We start from the raw sequence: 21,460 nt of genomic DNA on the forward strand, positions 1-21,460 counted from the left end.
AACAATGGCCTCCCATAATTTTGTTAAAAAATTTCCCCCTTTTGGTCAGGTTCTCACTTAGGTAAGACCAAAATGTAGGGCTTTAGTATCACTCTCAGTTACCATCACGTTGGGTTTCTGGCTTCAGCATATCATTCATAGGTTATGGCACCTTCACGGTCATACTTTTTTTTTGAGTTTTTGTCATCCTAGTCAGAGAGGGGCTGATATGGTTTGGCTGTGTCTCCACCCAACTCTCACCTTGAATTGTAATAATCCCCATGTGTCAAGGGCGGGGCCAGGTGGAGATAATTGAATCATGGGGGCAGTTTCTCCCATATTGTTCTTGTGGTAGTGCATAAGTCTCATGAGAGCTGATGGTTTTATAAATGGGAGATGCCCTCTACAAGCTCTCTTGCCTGCTGCCATGTAAGATGAGACTTTGCTCCTCATTAGCCTTCTGCCATGCTTTTGAGGCCTTCCCAGCCATGTGAAACTGTGAATCAATTAAACCTCCTTCCTTTATAAATTACCCAACCTCATGTATTTCTTCACAGCAGTGTGAGAACGAACTAATACAGGGCCCATTTGACATTCTATGCATGGCTGCAAGAGAATTTAAAGAAGTTTGTTGTGCAACCATGGACTGTGTGGTAGAATCTGCTATAAGGTCTATTATGAGGAATAAATGTTTAGTCATTGTCTCATTTACTCCAAATCATGTAAAAAGAGACCTAGCAAATGATGTCCATCCAAGATGAAGGCCTCCTGGCAATGTTCTCTTTAACCTATGACACAAGCTAAGAGGAATGGACCAATATTTTGTTTTTGATTCATTATGAAGCAACAAATGTATATTAAAATTTTTCACACATGTTGGTCCTTTATCTTTTATCAATGCATAATGTTGTCCATGTATAAGTTTATAAGGCTGCTTAAAAAATCCTCTACAAATAAAAGTATACTCCAGAAGTGCACATAAGAGACCCATTTTCTGGTTTTACTGTGGATGTTTCTTTTGAGACAGGGTTTTGCTCTGTTGCCCAGGCTGGAGTGCAGTGGTATGATTATAGCACACTGCAGCCTCGAACTCCTGAGCTCAAGTGATCATATTACTTCAGCCTGCTAAGTAGCTGGGTCTATTGGTGAATGCCACCAAGTCTAGCAAATTATTTTTTATATATTTGGAGCAGGGAGTCAACCCATAATTTGACCACAAACAGTGTCTCACTGTGTTGTCCAGTCAGGTCTTGAACTCCTGGCCTCAAGCAGTCTTCCTGACTTGGCATCCCAAGACACTGGGATTACTGACATGAGCCACTGCCCCCGCCTAGTTTTATTATTCTTGGAGGTGTAAGGAAAAAATTGACAGGTAAGAGCTTCATGATAATAGAGAAGCCTTGATCATTAATCTGACATCTTGCAAAAGCTGTCCACATCTAGGATGTTGTCTGTTTCTGAGGAGAAACTTTGCTGGTTAGTGTAGGAGTTCAGTCAGGGTGGTGGGAGAAATTATAAAATAGATATAAACCTTCTTGGGAGGCTGGAAGGTTTTGCAAAAGCCTCAGGATAGGGTTATGGCTGAAGGCAGCCTAATCCTCTTACCTTAAGTTAATAGCTGAGAGTAGGTACAAAGGAATGTAAAGGAGTTTATCTAAAGAGCTTGTTTACTCATGTGGTGCTAAGACTGACCTGGATCATTCATGGGACTGCTCTCTCCTGGGAGGGTGACCATCTTAATTATCCACAAGTGTGTTAATTCAAAGCCTTTGTCATTAAATCTGTACTAAATAAATGTGAACTTCGCCGGCTTATCAAGGCCGACGCTGTGGACTCAGGCAGCAGATCCCCTTAGCTGTGCTGATGGGTAAAATACCTGTGTCAGTGTACATCTTTCATCCGTTTCTGGGTAAGGGTCTGCGGGTCAGACCCAGCAGGTGGTGCCCCGAGTGAGGAAGGCTGCCACAAATTGTGATGGAACCCTCGAAAACGAAGGTGAAGAAGACTGCGCAATTGGTAAATCAGTGAGTCACTGGTGCCTGCTTGGGATTTCCAAGTTCAAGGGAATTGTTCAGGCTAGGGTTTCATCATGGGACAACAGTTATCAGCTCAACAGCAACAGTATATAAAAGTATTGGAACAGCTGCTTAAAATTAGTGGAGCCCATCCTGTGTGCACTTTTCTCCAGCTTCAGCAATTGCGAGATCAACGTATGCATCCTATTTTTATTACACACATTCAGGCCCACAGCTCACTGCCTGGCCCACTGGCTTATAGCAATGATCAAGCAGATCTACAAGTTATGACATCACTGCTTGACCAAGCCACCCAATCACATAAATTTTTCCACCAAAATTGGAGAAACTTAACTAAACAATTTCAACCTACCCAAAGACTAGCTAAACAAATGATCCTGCAATGCCAAGATTGCCAGCTCACAGGCACATCCCCTCCTTCTACAGGTGTTAACTCTTAGAGAACTAGAACCTGATCATTTATGGTAAACAGATGTTACACACGTCCCTGAATTTGGAAAACTAAGATATGTACATATATCCGTTGATACCAACACTCATCTAATTAGGGTACATGCTCTTCCTGGAGAGTCCACTGGATATGTCATTAAACATCTTCTTTTAACGTTTGCATTTATGGGGTGGCCCACAAAAATTAAAACTGATAATGGTACAGCTTATGCCAGCTCACAATTTCAACAATTTTGTCACACACAGCACATCCAGTATTCCACAGGCATCTCGTATAACCCCCCAAGGACAGGTCATAGTAGAACAGGCCTACTCCACCCTTAAAAATATCCTCAGAAAACCAAAAAGGGAGAGTATGGGTAAGGATCCTGCAACACAACTAGCGCAAGCCTTATTTACCCTTAATTTTTAAAATTTAGATGACAAATTTCAATCAGCTATAGAAAAGCATTTTGCTAAAAACTCTCAAGACATAAAACCCGCAGTTTTATGGAAGGATGTAAATAGTAATGAATAGTGTGGTCCAAATGATTTGCTAACCTGGGGAAGAGGATATGCTTGTGTTCACACCCGCTCAGGTCCTCTTTGGATTCCAGCACGATGCATCAAACCATACCATGGCATGGCTAGGACTCAACCCAGTACCATAAATAAAGAAAATGACCCTACAGGATCCACAGCCCTGGACAATGTGGCTTCCTTAGACAACACAGGCCCTGAACAGGATGCTGAACAGAACAACTCAGAAGGCTAAGCGAATCTTGCTCCAAACACAAACACCATTCACAATCAAATAATTTATTCCTTTTTTAATTTTCTCACTTTACCTGCAACCAGTACGTGCTGCACTCTATTGGGCTCATCTCTTAAATCTGCCTTTCTTCTGCCCTGTTACTTTGAGAAACACCCTCTTCCCAGCTTCTAACAATGTGACTGCTTAACTAAGAGGGATTAACATACCCCCAGTGGGGTTCCTTAGTAATAGCACACATTGAACTGAAGTGCCAAGTAATATTACAGGTCACTCCTTGATTAGAAAAGAATGTTGCTAATTTTACTCATGTTTGTCTTATGTTATTTACTAATTCTAGAATGCAAAGCCAGAATATGAGCAGTAACCACCACGCCTGACAGACCTGTTGCTGTACACATCTGTACTCTCCAATCAACAAAACCTGATGCTAAAAACAGAAAAGGGGGAGATGTAGGAGTTCAGTTAGGGTGGTGGGAGAAATTGTAAAATAGATACAAACCTTTGAAGGCCGGAAGGTTTTGCAAAAGCCTCAGGATAGGGTTATGGCTGAAGGCAGCCTAATCCTCTTACCTTGAGTTAACAGCTTAGAGTAGGTACAAAGGAATGTAAAGGAGTTTACCTAAAGAGCTTGTTTACTCATGTGGTCCTAAGACCCACCTTTGATCATCTGTAGGACTGCTCTCTCCTGGGAAGGCAACCATGTTAATTATCCACAAGTGTGTTAACTCAAAGCCTTTGTCATTAAATCTGCACTAAATAAATGTGAACTTTGCTGGCTTATCAAGGCTGAAGCTACGGACTCAGGCAGCAGAGCCCCTTAGCCATGCTGATGGGTGAAATATCTGTGTCAGTGTACGTCTTTCATCCGTTGCTGGATCAGGGTCTGTGGGCTGGACCCAGAAGGTTAGCTTTGCATTAAGGTGTCTAGTGGGTGTATAGTTCCCAGAGTGGGAAGGGGCCTTTCTGAGTTGTGAGATTACAAACCCAAGTTTCAGGGTTCCAAAGTTTTGCTGTAGTGTGAGTGGCAAGGGCAGTCTTTCTCTGATCATTTTCAGAAGACCTAATCTCTGGGTTTTAGATTCATGAAGGGTTAGATTGCCCTCAGTCCATGGACCACGAAAAGTTTTCTTTAGCTGGTGAAAATACACTTCAGCATTGTGTTAGGTTGTTCTTGTGTTGCTATAAAGGAAAGGAATACCTGAAACTGGGTAATTTATAAAGAAAAGAGATTTAATTGACTCATGGTTCCTGCAGGGTGTGCAGGTAGTGTGGTGCCAGCATCAGCTTCTGGTGAGGGCCTCAGGAATCTTACTATCATGGTGATAGGCAAAGGCAGAGCAGACACATCACATGGCAAGGGTAGGGGCAAGCAGGGGTGTTGTCACACACTTTTAAACAACCAGATACTGTATGAACTCACTTATCACCAAAGGGCTGGTGCAAAACCATTCATGAGGGATCCACCCCTATGATTCAAACGCCTTCCACCAGGCCCACCTCCAACTGGGAATTACATTTTAACATGAGATTTGGAGGAGAAAAATATCCAAAACATATTAGGGATAATGCATTTGCATTAATCCATTTGCATTACTATAACAGAATACCTGAGACTAGGTAATTTTTAAAGAAAGGTAGTTTAATTGGCTCATAGTTCTACAGGCTAGCTGTACAAGCATGATGCCAACATCTGCCTGGCTTCTGGTGAGGACCTCAGGAAACTTACAGTTGTGGAAGGCAAAGTGGGAAGCCAGGGTAATACATGGCAACAGAGGGAGTAAAGAAGAACAAGGTGAGAGGGAGGTCCCAGACTTTTAAACAATCAGATTGCATGTGAACCAACTAAGCAAGAACTCACTTATCACCAAGGAGATTGTGCTAAAACATTCATGAGGGATCCACCCCCATGAGCCAATCACCTGTCACCAGGCCCCACCTCCAACATTGGGAATCATATTTCAACATGAGATTTGGAGGATACAAATATCCAAACCACATGAGCATTAAAACCTTGTAGCATTTAGTTATGTAAGGATTTCGAAACAGAAAATATTTGAAGTTTTACTATTAGAAGCATAGGCCTTTTAGTGACTATTGTGTAAAAGGTCAACTTATGTCTTCACTAGAAGTAGATTTGATTGTCATTAAACTGTAATATCTTTGACCAATGCAATCTAGTCAACTCAGTTAGCTTTGTCAAATGTTATGGTATCTGTAACACCTTATTTAATTATTTTACAACTTGTCCAGTGAAACAAGTATCTTTTTTTGCTGGGGATTTCTTCAGGAATGACCCAGGAGGGAAACACATTTTAAAAATAACTTTTATCTATTGTTATAACATGAGCCCCCTTGCACAGGAAAGCTTTTATATCACCAGAAAAGATGCAATGAAAATGACAAGTGAGTAAAATTCCTCTATAACTGTTTAAATGGTCCATCAGGTAGAAAAAATGTACCGGAAATTCTATTTCCAGGATTATGAATTTAAGAAACATTAGTCACAAACAATTTTAGCAATTTAGAATAGTCACTATGCCAATACGTATTCTTTTCTTTCTTTTTTTTTTTGAGACAGAGTCCCAGTCTGTCGCCCAGGCTGGAGTTCAGTGGCACGATCTCAGCTCACTGCAACCTCCACCTCCCGGGTTCAAGTGATTCTCCTGCCTCAGCCTCCTGAATAGCTGGGATTATAGTTGTGCACCACCATGCCCAGCTAATTTTTGTATTTTTAGTAGAGACAGGGCTTCACCATATTGGTCAGGTTGGTTTTGAACTCCTGACCTCGGGATCCGCCCACCTCAGCCTCCCAAAGTGTTGGGATTACAGGCGTGAGCCACTGTGCCTGGCTGCCAATACATATTCTATTTGGATCATCTTATTTCTTCCTTGAAGAGTCATAGAATGCATAGCTTTTAATAATGAAAGCTTTAAAGACTCAGGAATAATTAGGCAACCATCTAGGTTCTGAGTCTATGCTTAACATTGGATTTACATCTTCCTAAATTCTAATATTGTTTTTCTAGTTCAGGTGCTTACCATTGTGTATTAGATGGGTTATCATATGTAATTTGATGTGGATCATGGAGTTCATTCAACTTGCATATCGAAACAATTTCAGGACCAGCTGCTTTAGCACAAAAATCTGGCAAAGTATTTTTTTGGTATTCAACTAATTTTTGTCCTGCTCGGGTTACCAGTTTTATAAACCAGTCTGTCTCTTTATTAGGGTTTTTGGCAGTTCTTACCCAGTCCCAATGATATGATTCCAAAGTCATCAGAAACCTGTATTTAAGCAAGTTTGTCAGGGTCCTTTTTATCTTTTCCATGAACTTCTTTGAAGACACAATACACTAGAATTTTACTTGCTTTTGAAGAGTTCTTAGAAACTGTTTCAGAACTAAGTAATCAACTGTGGAAATGACTTCAAATGGTTGTAAAGACACAACTGACAAGGAAATTTGGTTATTTCTGTGGCCTATAATAATTTAACATAATAACCATAATTGTGACTGACAACATAACAAGACATATCAGAACGTTAGGAATCTCATGTAATTTTGGAACATATATTAATAACATATCTATTAAAATATAACTTGAAGAAGGTTAAACCTTATTTTTTAATTCACAATACTTTTCATATAATTTAACATATCAAATAAACCATTTATGTCTCTATTGGATGTTTTAAGAGCCCTATGTAGTATCTCAAAGTTAGTTGCAGGTCAAAAAGACTTAATTTTGAAAAACATCAAATAGGTCAAAGGTTTAAAACAATCCAAATAGAATCACAACTTACTGTAACATAATAGTCATTCATTTAGCCAAAATGATAAAAGGTTCTTTTTTTTTTTTTTTTTTAGATGGAGTCTTGCTTTGTTGCCCAGGCTGGAGTGCAGTGGCACGATCTCAGCTCACTGCAAGCTCTGCCTCCTGGGTTCACACCATTCTCCTGCTTCAGCCTCCTAAGTAGCTGGGACTATAGGCACCTGCCACCATGCCCAGCTAATTTTTTTGTATTTTTAGTAGAGACGGGGTTTCACCATGTTAGCCAGGATGGTCTCAATCTCCTGACCTCATGATCCACCCGCCTCAACCTCCCAAAGTGCTGGGATTACAGGCGTGAGCCACCGTGTCCGGCCAATAAAAGGTTTTAAAAAGCAAAAATCATTATTCTTTGAGAAGAGACTCAGTTTTCCAAACAAGTAACAGATCTAAGAAACAGCATAAGACAGAATCTTTCTCTCTTTTTCTCTTCTTGTCTTTTCTTGTCATTTACTCAAAAAATGAACAAAAATATTTACTATCTATTAATACCACATGAAAATTTTTGTTTAAAAGAGGAAGCCATATTTTACTTTTGCATTTGTGTATTATAAATACTAAAGCTAATTTTACTAAAACCTTATAAACCAAATTATCTCATCTCAGTCATCTTTGACTACACAAGATTTTTATAAACCTTTTATAACATATTGCAATTAATTTTTTTCACTTTTTATATTTATTTAGCTTTATCAATATCTTTAACTTTTTTTAATTGGAAATAATCTTTCAGTAACTTTTAAATGAGATGAAATTATCTTTTTCTCAATAAACATATATTTTTATGTCTCTATTATTTCAATAGCTTTAGGGGTACAAGTGTTTTTGGGGTACATGGATGAATTATACAGTGGTGAAGTCTGGACTTTCGTAGTACCCATCATCCAAAGCCATTTTCATGTTTTTACAAAGTTTTTCACTAAAAGCCCATCCATCTTTTCCTTTATTATTATCATTATTTTTATTTTTGAGACAGTCTTGCTGTGCCACCCAGGCTGAAGGGTAGCGGCATGATCATGGTGCAGTGTGACCTCAACCTCCTAGGCTCAAGCAGTCCTTCCACCTCAGCCTCTGGAGTAGCTGAAACTAAAGGCACATGCCACCATACCAGGCTAATTTTTGTATTTTTTGTAGAGACAGGGTTTTGCCATGTTGCTCAGGCTGGTCTTGAATTCCAGGGTTCAAGCACTCCTCCCACCTCAGCCTCCCAAAGCACTGGGATTATAGGCATGAGCCACCACACCTAGCCTTACTTTTCCTTATACACTGTATACAAAATTAGTATACTCTTAGTAACCTTAATTTCTTTTATTTCTCCTTTCAACTTTCCTCATTTCAGAGGGTACATGTTCAGGTTTATTACATGGGTAAATTGCATGTCACTAGGGTTTGGTGTAGAAATGATTTTGTCACCCAGGTAGTGAGCATGGTGCCCAGTAGGTAGTTTTCCAATCTTCCACCCTCCACCCTCTAGTAAGCCCCAGTATCTATTGTTCTCCTTTTTGTATCCACGTGTACTCAATGTTTATCTCCCACTTGTGAGTATATGCAGGATTCAATTTTCTGCTCCTGTGTTAATTTGCTTAAGATAATGGTCTCCAGCTGCATCCATGTTGCTGAAACGGATGTGATTTCATTCTCTTTAATGGCTGCATAGTATTTCATAGTGTTTATGTACCACATTTTCTTTATTCAATCCACTGTTGATGGGCATCTAGGTTGATTCCATGTCTTTGCTATTATGAATAGTACTGTGATGAACATACGTAAGTATATATCACTTTGGTAGAATGATTCATTTTCCTTTGGGTATATACCCAGTGATGGGATTGCTAGGTTGAATGGTAGCTCTATTTTAAGTTCTTTGAGCTATCTAAACACTGCTTTCTATGGTGGCTGAACTAATTTACATTCCCACCAGTAATTTATAAGCACTCTCTTTTTTCCACAACCTCACCAGCATCCGTTAGTTTTTTACTTTGTAGTAGCCATTCTACCTGATGTGAGATGTAATCTCATTGTGGTTTTGATTTGCATTTCTGTACTGATTATTGATGTTGGACATGTGTATGTCTTCTGTGCTTATCTTAGTAACCCTAACTTCTAGTGAAAACTTACGAAGTTTGAGCTGTTTTATATCAGTATTTATAGATGAAAACATTTTATAATTTTTAGAAAGATTTGTTTTCTCACATTTTTGTTTATCAGCTCTAAATATATTTAGCTTTTAAATACCATAAGATGTCAAAGTATATAAATTTAAATTTATGTTTAATAATTACTGTTTAATATCTTAACTAATTTAGAAATGACTCAGCCATTTTATGATTATCTATTACTTTACTTAACATGGACTTTAAGATTTTTAATTACTGAAACTATGACACAGGTATCCCCCCTAATGTCTTTCCTGGGTCTTAAGTAGCCATGTGGTACTCAGAAGGGCTCTGAAGGGCAGGGCCCATCTGGTTCCTGAACTTACATACCAGGCTCAGGATAGAAGACAACTGTGAAGACAATGCCTGGAGGATCCAACCCCTTCTAACATAGCCAGGGGCCAAAACTGGGACAGGTAGGAAGTGGGTATAGCGGCCTTGACTGCCTTACAGCTGGTGGTCAAGGTCCTGAGAACATGTCCCCAGCCCTCACCACAGCTACCTGTCCAGACACCAGAATCCAGAGGTTCAAAACCAAAACTAAAAGCTTACAGACAAACAAATAAGTATAAAAAATTAAAGAAGCCACATTTTATGACCTTAAAACATGTAGTAGACACATTATAAACGAGTCTGATGAGTATATCCAGGCAAAAATGTCTGAATTATATGTAACTGACAATTCTGAAGTCATTCTTATTTTACCAAATATTTTAAAACTAGCTTCATTTCCAAAATATTATCACATACATGTAACATATATTGAGTTAGAGAAATACAGACACATAGACACACCAGGTCTTATAGCTTTCATCAGGAATTCTCATTTGCCAGCTTTCAAAAATAAAACAAAATGTAGACAGATGAAATTTAACACAGTTAAATTAAACAAAAAACAATTCACAGCTCCCCAAACCAAAATAGGTTGAGAGAGACTGGCACTACTGCATGGTCCAAAAAATTTTATAGAAAAAAAAGTGACATATAAAAAACAAAAATAAAATATAAAAACAGCCAAATCAGTTACAGTTCAAAGTTCGCCTTTTAAAAACACTTTTTGATCAGTTGGCCACCTGTGAATGATTAAAATATGGCTTCTATGATTATCAAGACTTGACTACTTGTTATAAGAGTAGATTACAGTTCATTTACACATTCAGTTAGGTTACAGATAACTATGTCCAAAAAATCTTCATGCCAAACTTACATTAGGACTAAACACTGGTGAAAAAATATAGAAAATTATTCCTTTAATATGAGTTTCAAACAATTTTTTGAAGTTTGTCATTTGTCTTTTGACTTTACCTTTATTCGTTTTGTTTAGCTTTGGTTATGCAAAAAAATTTTTTGAAATTTTGCAAATATCTCGTTTTTTTGAGATAGGGTCTTGCTCTATTGCCCAGGCTGGATTGCAGTGGTGTGATCATAGCTTACTGCAGCCTTGTGGGCTCAAGTGATTCTCCCATCTTAGCCTCTGAGTAGCTGGGACTATAGGTGTGTGCCACTGTGCCCAGCTAATTTTTTTGTTTTTCAGTAAAGATGAAGTCTTGCTATGTTGCCTAGGCTGGTCTCAAACTCCTGAGCTCATGTGATCCTCCTGCCTCAGCCTCCCAAAATTCTGGGATTACAGGTGTGAACCACCATGTCTGGCCTGGGAAAATCTTATAATCAAGTTTTCAAAACATTTTTTCTCTAGCATTTAGATTTAAGTCTTAGTAGAGTCCAAAATCATACAATAATTCATTCATTTTGTTTTCTGATACTTTTATGGATTTGTATTTTAAATGGATGTCTTTGAATGTGATATGTGAAGTATGGATCCAACTTTATCTTTTTCCAAATGGCTCCCTATTTGTGCAAACCATTTATCTTTATTCACTGATATGAGATGTTGCATTTCTAATGAGGTGTTTGTATTTATTTGGGTCTATTTCTATACTTTGTATTTTGTTTCATTGGTTTATCTATTCAAATGCCAAATTATTATTATTATTATTATTATTTTTTAAGATGGAGTCGTGCTCTGTCGCCCAGGCTGGAGTGCAGTGGCATGATCTCGGCTCACTGCAACCTCCGCCTCCCAGGCTCAAGCAATTCTCCTGCTTCAGCCTCCCGAGTAGCTGGGACTACAGGCGTGTGCCACCACGCCCAGCTAATTTTTTGTATTTTTCAGTAGAGATGGGGTTTCCTCTTGTTAGCTAGGATGGTCTCGATCACCTGACCTCATGATCTGCCTGCCTCGGCCTCCCAAAGTGCTGGGATTACAGGTGTGAGCCACTGCGCCGGGCCTATTGATGTTTTATAATATCTTTCTGTATCTAACAGCACTGGTTCTCTCTCACTGCTTTTCTTTGTCAATGTTTTCTTGGATAGTCTTGCTTGTTTAACTTTTTATATACAATTTTAACTCTGCATAGGTGTAGAAAAAAACCCTGTTAATATGTTTATTGGAATCTCATTCAATTTACCAGTTAATTTAGAGAGAATTGATACCTATAGGAATAGGTTGAATATTTGAATTCACTCCCAGGATCTGCTTCGATTGCTATTTTAAATGGGGCCTCCTTTTCCATCCTATCTCCTACATGGTTATTGTTTGTATATGTAAAGAACACTGTATTGATTTCTGAATGTTAATTTTTACCTCCTTGCCCTTTCTGAATTTTTTTTTTTTTTTTTTTGAGATGGAGTCTCACTCTGTCACTCAGGTTGGAGTGCAGTGGCGTGATCTCCACTTACTGCCACCTCTGCCTCCCAGGTTCAAGCGATTCTCCTGCCTCAGCCTCCTGAGTAGCTGAGATTACAGACACATGCCACCACACCCGTCTAAATTTTGTATTTTTAGTACAGACAGGGTTTCACCATATTGGCCAGGCTGGTCTCGAACTCCTGACCTCATGATCCACCCACCTTGGCCTCCCAAAGTGTTAGGATTACAGGTGTGAACTACCATGCCTGGCCCCTTTCTGAATTCTTTTATTGTTTACAGTAAGTTTTCAGTTGATTTTTTTTTGGATATACAATTATATCTGCAAATGGAGATAATTTAACTTCCTCATTTCTAATCCTTTTGTCTTAGACTGATTTTGTGGTGTAATGGTCTTTGTACTCCTGGCCTTGCTGGTCTTTTCCTTCTTGTCTTTTTTCTAAGTCTGAATTGGCAGCTTCCTTGGCCATTCTCTGTGTTATTCAATATACTTTCATCAAATTCTTTTTCACTTAATGTCAGAACCGGTTTTCTGTTACCTTATCTAAGAAGCCCAACTAAAAGTTGATTTTGCACAAATAGTGCAAATAGTGCAAATAATGCCCAATGATGCATTATCAATAGTGATATCTGTTGCCATTTATTGAGGGGCTATTGAGGCAGTGTGCCAAGTCATTCGTATGTATAATATCAATCAATTCCTAGAGAATGTGCCCTTGGTTATAGTATCAAGTTTGAACTCATTTTAGCTTCTTCAAAGAGACTGCTTTTTGTGTTAGTAGTAGCTCTAAAATGTAAGGTAATAGCCAGTTTAATATTTGTATACTTTTGTTTGCTTTGACATTATAAAGTCAATTTTTATTAGGCTAACAGCTATTCAGGTTTTCTTTAATGCAGTGATACCTTATTCCCAAAGCAAATGCTTGAAGCCCAGTATGAAACACATTTTAAAGGGAAGTTGCAAAGGTTAGGTAGATAACATAGAAGGAAGCTACTTAACCTAGAATATCGTGATATGTCTGAGCATAGACAAAAAGGACAAATTGTTTGGATGATGAAATATAGACATTTCTGGACACAGATCCTGGTGGCTCTTATTGGTTGAATTGTGTCCTCCAAAAATATATGTTGAAGTTCCACCCCCTATTACCTCAGAAGGTGACCTTATTTGGAAATAAGGTCTTTAGAGTGGTGATCCAGTGAGGAAATTGTCTGGACCGGGGGGAGAGGACAAAGACGACTAAGACGGCGCATTTCCGGGTTCTTCATCACCAACTTACCTGCGCATGGGAAAATGCAGCCCACGCCCAGAAAAAATACAGACCGATTGCGCAGGCGCAACATGGAGTCCGATCAAGGAAACTGAAACTTACCTGGCTGCACCTATGGAACGCCCCCAACACGCCTGTGTCCCGCCTATTGCCCTCCCACTCCCAAGCCTTAGACAGAAAAGCCGCTCCCGGCAGGCGTGCGGCGCGAACTTCCTCGGTCCCTCCTCATATGCGGACCTAGGAACGTCGACGGAGAACGCCAGAGCGACTTCCTCGGCCTCCACCACCAGAGACCGGTGAACCTCGCCCTTTCTTCCTCCACATTGGCTAGCTAATAAAGTTTCTTTTTACCTTGCCTACTTGCCTTTTCTCTGGCGCCTGCTCTAGCGGTCACATAAAACAAATCAGGTGGTGCTGAAACCCGGGAGGAGACCCCTCCTCAGGGCCCCCCCAAGGTCTGAGGAGCCTCCTCCTTCCACCCCGGGGACGGACCAGGACCTAGACATCGCTTTCCACACCTCCATGTCTCCTAGGGGTGAGTACCTCTTGCCTCCCTCTCATACTCCTTGGCCAGAAGTCCTGCGCAGGCCCAAGGTTTTTTTGGTCACCAGGTGACCCACAGGAGAGTTCCCAAAGGTAGAGACGTCTGCCCAAAGGAACTCCATTCCAGTCCGTGTGAGACCCGTCCAGGATGGAGACGTCTGCCTGGAGGTAATCTCCATTCCAGCTCCAGGAGCCTCCCGGTCTCTAGTGGCTCCAAAGGACGCTTTGTAGCCAGGTAGAGTTTGGTTTCCGCCTATAGGCGAGAGAAAGGCAATGGGAAATCCCCAATCCAAAATACCTAGAGACACCCCTTTAGGGTGTCTTCTAACTAATCTCAAAACTCTACAATCAGAGCAAGATCTTAAACGAAAGCGACTGATTTTCCTCTCCACTGTGGCATGGCCCCAAAATAAATTAAACAATCAATCTCAGTGGCCACCTGAAGGCACTCTATACCGCAATATTCTACTCGATCTTGGCAGTTTCTGCCAGCACCTAGGCAAGTAGTACAAAATAAACTATATACAAAAGAAGATTTTTTTTCCTTTTAAGACTTGCGTTCTCGCCCAGACCTGTGTGCCCAGTGTGCGATGGCCCAGGTCTTGTTAGCCAAAACCCGGCCCTCAGCCCCCACCTCAACATCAGAGGAGGACTCCACCTCCATTTTAGATGGGGCTGATGGTGGGGCACCTCCCTTCTGACCTTCCAACCCCCCTCCCTATGGACCTCCCACCGCCCCTCCCAACGCTCCTCCTTCAGCCACTCCTCTCACCCCTCCCTATGGAGCTCCCACCGCCCCTCCCGATGCTCCTCCCTCAGCCACTCCTCTTACCTCTCCCATTTCCGTCCACACTCGCTCCAAGACCGCAGTAGCGGCCCCCATTAGTCAGCCCTCTACCAGTCAGCCTGTCTTAACCTACCCTACTGGTCAGTCTGTTCCAACCTCCCCTGCTAGTTTTTGGCCCCCCTCCCTCCGAGAAGTTGCAGGAGCCAAAGGCGTGGTTAGAGTCCACATCCCCTTTTCCCTGGCTGACCTTTCCAAAATTGAAGAACGACTCGGCGACTTCTCAGCCAACCCCACCCAATATTCCAAAGAGTTTCGATACCTAGGCCAGGCATATGACCTTACCTGGCATGACTTACATGTCATTCTTACTTCCACTCTTAACCCAGAGGAAAGAGAGTGCATTCTCGCAGCCGCCAGGCAACATGCAGATCAATGGCATTTAACCGACGCCACCGTCCCATTAGGAGACATGGCTGTCCCGTCCATAGAACCAGATTGGGATTACCAACTGCAGCAGCCTGGCTGCTGTAGGAGGGACATTATGATTCAATGTCTCTTAGCCAGTATGCAGGCAGCCTCTAACAAAGTGGTCAATTTTGATAAATTAAAGGAAATTATCCAACACCCAGATGAGAACCCGGCTTCCTTCCTAAATCGCCTTACAGAGGCACTGGCCCAATTTACCCGGCTAGACCCCACTTCCCCAGCCAGGGCAGCTGTCCTAGCCTCCTATTTTATTTCCCAGTCAGCCTCAGAGATTCAAAAAAAGCTAAAAAAAGGTTGAAGATGGGCCTCAGACTCCCATACAGGACTTAGTAAAATTGGCCTTCAAAGTTTTAACTCCAGAGAGGAAGCAGCTGAGGCCACAGAGCTAGACAAGGAGAAAAAAAGGGCTGCGCTTCAGGCGCAAGCTTTAGTGGCTGCCCTCCAACCCGTGTTGCCCACTTTGCTGGAAGGGAAAACCAAAGATAAGTCTCTTAAGGGCTCCTGCTATAAATGCAGAGACCCAGGACACTGGGCAAACCAGTGTCCCCAAACCAAGCCGGCCACTCCGTCTGGTCCATGCTTTAAGTGTGGCACAACTGGGCATTGGGCAAAAAGGTGTCCAAATCCTTGCCCGCCTACCACGCTGTGCCCAACCTGCCAACAGGAGAAACATTGGAAGTCTAATTGCCCCGCCAGCAGGGCAGGCATCGCGCCGCAACGTGGTGCCTCTCCTCAAAGGCCGAAAGGCTCCTTCCAGCTCCTACACCTGGACGACGACTGACGGTGCCCACACTCGGAGACCCCGCTCACCCTCGCTGAGCCTAGGGTAACTCTACAGATAGCGGGTAAGCCAATTTCTTTTCTCATCAATACTGAGGCTACCTATTCTGTTTTGTCAACTTATGGAGGTCCTAGTCAGCCATCCACTATCTCAGTAGTTGGGCTAGATGGTAAACCGTCTAACCCTCGCCAGACCCCAATGTTAAATTACTGCCTGGACTATGTATGCTTTGCCCACTCTTTCCTCATCATGCCCTCTTGTCCCACCCCCCTCTTGGGATGAGATATCTTAACCTAACTCAAAACATCTATTCCCCTTCCCTTTCTCCAGGTGACCAGGTTCTGCCCAAAGATCAACACCCTCCTCAAATTTTCCCACTTCCTCACTATTCTTCATCTTAACTTAACTGACTTTTCCCTCATAAACCCCATAGACACCCTCCTTCCCGACCCATCCCCCAACCAGTAGGTTTCCCAACTTTTTACTCTCATAGAAGACCTAGCTTGGCAGGGTGCCCTTTGTGATTTCAGCAATGTTGAACTTACCCTCTACACCTTTGTTATCATTATTATGGTTCACTCTAATTCCCCTAGTTTCTCCTACTAATCCTAACTTTGTATGGAGATTCTCTATAACTGAAACCTGGTCTACAGACAACCAGATACACTCAGTCATGCAGGGCACTGCAGATTGTCCCCCCCCACCCAGGGTTGTCACTCTGCCCTCTCCCTAAATAAAATGTGGACTCATTAGGCCGGGATGAAGGACAGATACGGGGAAGGAGAGGCTGTAACCAGAAGGCAGTAGAAAGCCCAGACCTCCCCAAGGGCCCCTGCTGTACTCAGTCCCTGTTGAGTCAGAGATAGGGAGAAGCCAGGAGGTAGGGGAGTTGGTGAGGGGAGCAGCCTTGGTGAGCGGGAGGTGGGGAGACGGAGACGGAGATGGAGATGGAGACAGAGAGATATAGACAGAGACAGAGAGAGGCAGAGACGGACAGAGACAGAGATGAAGAGATGGAGAAAGACAGAGATGGAGAGAGACAGAGATAGAGACAGACAGAGGTGGAGAGAGACAGAGACAGAGATGAGAAGAGACAGAGATGAAGAGAGACAGACTGAGACAGAGATGGAGAGAGATAGATGAAGAGATACAGAGATGGACAGAGATGGAGAGAGACAGAGACAGAGATGGGGAGAGACAGATGAAGAGAGACAGAGATTCCTTTTTGCTACTCTACTCCAAACTCTTCATAGTGTAATTGCACTCAAGTTCCCAGCAAGACCCAGACGGCCCCCGTTGGAGGCTACTTTTAGTGTAACCAAACTCTATCTAAAACTCTTAACCATACCCCCATCACCCAATCCCTTTGCGTTCCAGTATCTTTAGTGCCTAGCTTAACCCTATATAGTGAAGGAGTATTGTCCAAACTAGCTTCCCAGCTCAACCCCAGCAATAACATCCAAAAGCAGGCCGTTTTTCTTCCCTTAATTACTGAAGTTTCCCTAGCATCGTCCCTAGTAGCCTCAGGACTTGGAACAGGGGCCCTCACCCACTCGATTCAATCCACACAGACCCTCTCCACTCAGGTCCAGGCAGCCATAGAGGCTTCAGCTGAAAGCTTAGCCTCTTTACAACGTCAAATCACCTCAGTGGCCCAGGTAGCAGCACAAAATAGACAGGCATTAGATCTTCTTACAGCTGAAAAAGGAGAAACATGCCTTTTCTTAGAAGAATGTTGCTATTACATAAACGAGTCAGGTCTAGTTGACACCAACATCCAAACCCTAAACAGGATTAAAACAGAACTCAAAAACTACAACACTCCCTTAACCCCTGGTCCACCTATATGGTTATTACCAGTAATACAACAAATGCTCCCATTCCTCATTCCTATCTTAATCCTATGTCTTATACTGTGCTTTGCTCCCATTTTAATAAAATTTCTCCGAGCCAAAGTTCAAGAGATCACCCACGTCGCTTTCAATCAGATGCTCCTATATCCCTATGTCCAGATATCAACCACAGACCCTAACTATGCCCCTTAACAGCAGGAAGCAGCCAGACAGACAATGACGCCCCCAATCACTATAATCAATAAAAGGTTGGACTGTCTGGATGGGGGGAGAGGACAAAGATGACTAAGATGGCGCATTTCTGGGTTCTTCATCACCAACTTACCCATGCGCAGGAAAATGCAGCCCACGCCCGGGAAAAATACAGACCGACTGCGCAGGCGCAACATGGCGTCTGATCAAGGAAACTGAAACTTACCTGGCCACACCTATGGAACGCCCCCGACACGCCTGTGTCCCACCTATTGCCCTCCCACTCCCAAGCCTTAGACAGAAAAGCCGCTCCCAGCAGGCGTGCGGCGCGAACTTCCTCGGTCCCTCCTCATATGCGGACCTAGGAACCTCGCCCGAGAACGCCGGAGCGACTTCCTCGGCCTCCACCACCGGAGACCGGTGAACCTCGCCCTTTCTTCCTCCACATTGGCTAGCTAATAAAGTTTCTTTTTACCTTGCCTACTTGCCTTTTCTCTGGTGCCTGCTCTGGTGGTCGCATAAAACAAATCAGAAATCAGTGCAGCCCCTATGACTGGAGTTCTTATAAAAGGAGAAATTTGAACACAGACAGATATGCACAAGGGAAGACAATGTGAAGACACAGAAGGAATGTCTACAAGGAATGTCTAAAGCTACAGAAGCTAGGAGAGATGTATGGAACAGAATCTTCCTCAGAATCCTCAGAGGGAACCAATCTTGCTGATACCTTGATTTCAGATTCCATGGTCTCCAGAACTGAGACCCAACAAATTTCTGTTATTTAAGTTACCCAGTTTGTGGTACTTGGTTATGGTTGCAGAAACTAAACAGAGCACCTATGTGGCCAATTGGAAAGAGTTTTGGAAGTGGAGTGTCCTACACATTCCAGAATGTATATTCATTGTAAATAATGTTTTTCTGGCATGGGTGAAGGACCTTGATTAATTATATGCTTGTTATTTATCAAAGATCTCTTCAAACTCAGGAAGTGATCAATTCTTATAATTGTTGAGTTCATCACTTAGAGGTGGAAAAAGCCTATCTTTATGTACAAACATTTTATGTCCTAAACCAGAGACAGTAAACTACCAACTTGTTCATAAGTATTTTGTTTGGCCTACACAGTGTTTCAAAAATAGGGAGAAAAATGTACTCGCCAATATTGAAAGAGCAGATTTCTTATAAACATTTCTGGATGCTATGGTTTGAATGTCCCCTCCAAAACTCATTTTGAAATTTAATTGCCATTTTAACAGTATTGAGAAGCAGGACCTTTAAGAGGTGATTAGATTATGAGGGCTCTGCCCTCATGAATAGATCAATTGTTATTGTGGGAGTGGGTTAGTTATCCTGGGTGTGCGCTCCTGACAAACAGGATGAATTCAGCCTGATTTGTCCTTTCTGTCTCTAGAGCTCACTTCTGCCTTCTGCCCTTCTCTCATGGTATGGATGACCCTTACCAGATGCTGATGCCACACTTTTGGACTTCCCAGCTGCAGAAGCATTAGCCAAATAAACTTCTGTTCATTGTAAATTACCCAGTCTGTGGTATTCTGTTATAGCAGCAGAGAATGGACTTAAACACTGGATTTCTGGTTTTGCTTGAAAAACGAGAAGATTTGCCAGAGAATGGACTTAAACACTGGATTTCTGGTTTTGCTTGAAAAATGAGAAGATTTACATTTCCTCATGACAACAGTTGACTGTTGCTGAAGATCTGCTGCTTCCTTCAGTCAAGCCAAGAGTACTTCTGTCAGTTACATAGCCACCAGGCCCACTTAATGGGCTGAGTCTATAAACTCTGTCCTGCAGCAAAGTAGGGAAACATTAAGAGCTAGTGTTTGCTCAGCACCACTATGTAGCAGGTGCTTCCTAGACATTTATTCAACAAATATTTATTGAGGGCCTACTAGGTGCCAGACACTGCTCTAGCTACTTGGAATATACCAGGGAATAAAACAAATGACCCATGTAAAACTTACATATTAGTGGTAGATGAAAGACAGAATCAAATAATGGTTATGATAAGTAAGTAAATCACATGGTATATTAGAAGGTGATATGTTCTAAAGGAATTCCAAGTCCTGGGAAGGTCATTTGTGATTTTAAATGAGGTGGTCAGGGTAGGCTTCCCTGAGAAGATATTTGAGTGGACTCAGGGCAGGAGAGAGAGTTAGCCACATGGACTTACTGGGGAAGAGTGTTTCAGGCAGACAGAAAAACTAAAGGAAAGGTCCAAAGCCAGGAGTGTGTCACTGGTGTTTGAGGAAGGTAAAGATGCAAGTGTGACTGGAGCAGAGTAAAAAAGGGGAGTGGAAGGTGTAGTGCTTAGAGAGTAAGGGGCTCTGTCAGAACATGGAAGAGCTTGAGAACTGATATGGTTTGGATATTTGTCCCTGCTCAAATCTCATGTTGAGTTGTAATCCCCAATGCTGGAGGTGGGGCCTGGTGGGACATGCTTGGGTCATGAGAGTGGATCCCTCATGGCTTGGTGCTTTTTTTAGTGATAGTTCTCATGAGACCTGGCTGTTTAAAAGTGTGTGGCACCTCTCTCTTTCTCTCTTGCTCTCTATCTTGCTCCTGCTTTCAACATGTGACATGCCTGTTCCCCCTTCACCTTCTGCTATCATTGAAAGCTACCTGAGACTTCACCAAAAGCTGGCAGATGCCAACATAATGCTTCCTGTAAAGCCAGCAGAACCACGAGCCAATTAAACCTCTTTTCTTTATAAATTACTCAGTCTCAGGTTTTTCTTTACAGCCATGCAAGAGCAGCCTAAGAGAAGGCCCTAGAAAGGACTCTGGCTTTTACTCTAAATGAAAGAGGGAGCCATTAAAGGGTTTTGAGCAGAAGAGTGATCTGATCTAACCTAGATCTTAAAATAATCACACAGCTGCTCTGCTGATACCAGACTGTAGGGGGAAGAGGGACAATGAGGGAAACAGGGAGATGTGTTTGGAAGCTTTTTGGAGTGATCAAGAAGTGGCTTGGACCAGAATGGTAGCAGGGGAGGTGTGTTAACTGGTAAAAGTTAGGATGTCTTTAAAGGTAGAGTCAATCTCCAGATGGGTTAGATGTGAGGTGTGAAAGAAAGAGGCCAAACCAAAAACCCAAAGGTTTCAGCTTGAGTAACTTCAAGGATGGTCTTACTATTTGAGATGAATAAGCTGTATGAAGAGTAGATTTCAAGGGGAATATCATCAATAGTTCTGTTTTGGACAAGTTGACCTTGAGATGTATATTGGATATCTGAAGGAAACATTGAATAAACTGTTAGATACAAGTTTGGAGTTCCGGGGACATGTCTGGTTGGCAATAAATCTTTCTTCTTCTGATCTATTCTCATAGCTTTAAATAGAATATAATGCCACATAATGCCAATGACTCCCAAATATTTATGGTTATGGTGGATTCTAGGCAGATCGTGGTGATGTGGCCATATTGCCAGCAAAGGGAGGGCAAGGTCTCTCGCACTGCCTCTTTATCTCCAATTATGGAACAAGCATGGTTTTAGTTCCAGTGCTTGGGTCTCCCATCATTCCTTTGAATTCCTACCCAATATAATGAGGGTCACTATCTTCGCCAGCTTTACTAATTCTTATATCTGGTGAGGTGCAGAGACAAATTTGAATCAAG

The 21,460-nt window shown here is 42.1% G+C and overlaps 1 protein-coding gene across 2 annotated transcripts in view; it reads right to left on the bottom strand.

Moving 5' to 3' along the window:
- Positions 1–21,460, bottom strand: part of MSANTD3 (Myb/SANT DNA binding domain containing 3) — a 110,301-nt gene that overhangs the window by 88,315 nt on the left and 526 nt on the right. The window lies entirely within an intron of this gene.

The sequence above is a fragment of the Macaca fascicularis genome, chromosome 15, assembly GCF_037993035.2.
Source record: "Macaca fascicularis isolate 582-1 chromosome 15, T2T-MFA8v1.1".
NCBI classification, from domain to species: Eukaryota; Metazoa; Chordata; class Mammalia; order Primates; family Cercopithecidae; genus Macaca; species Macaca fascicularis.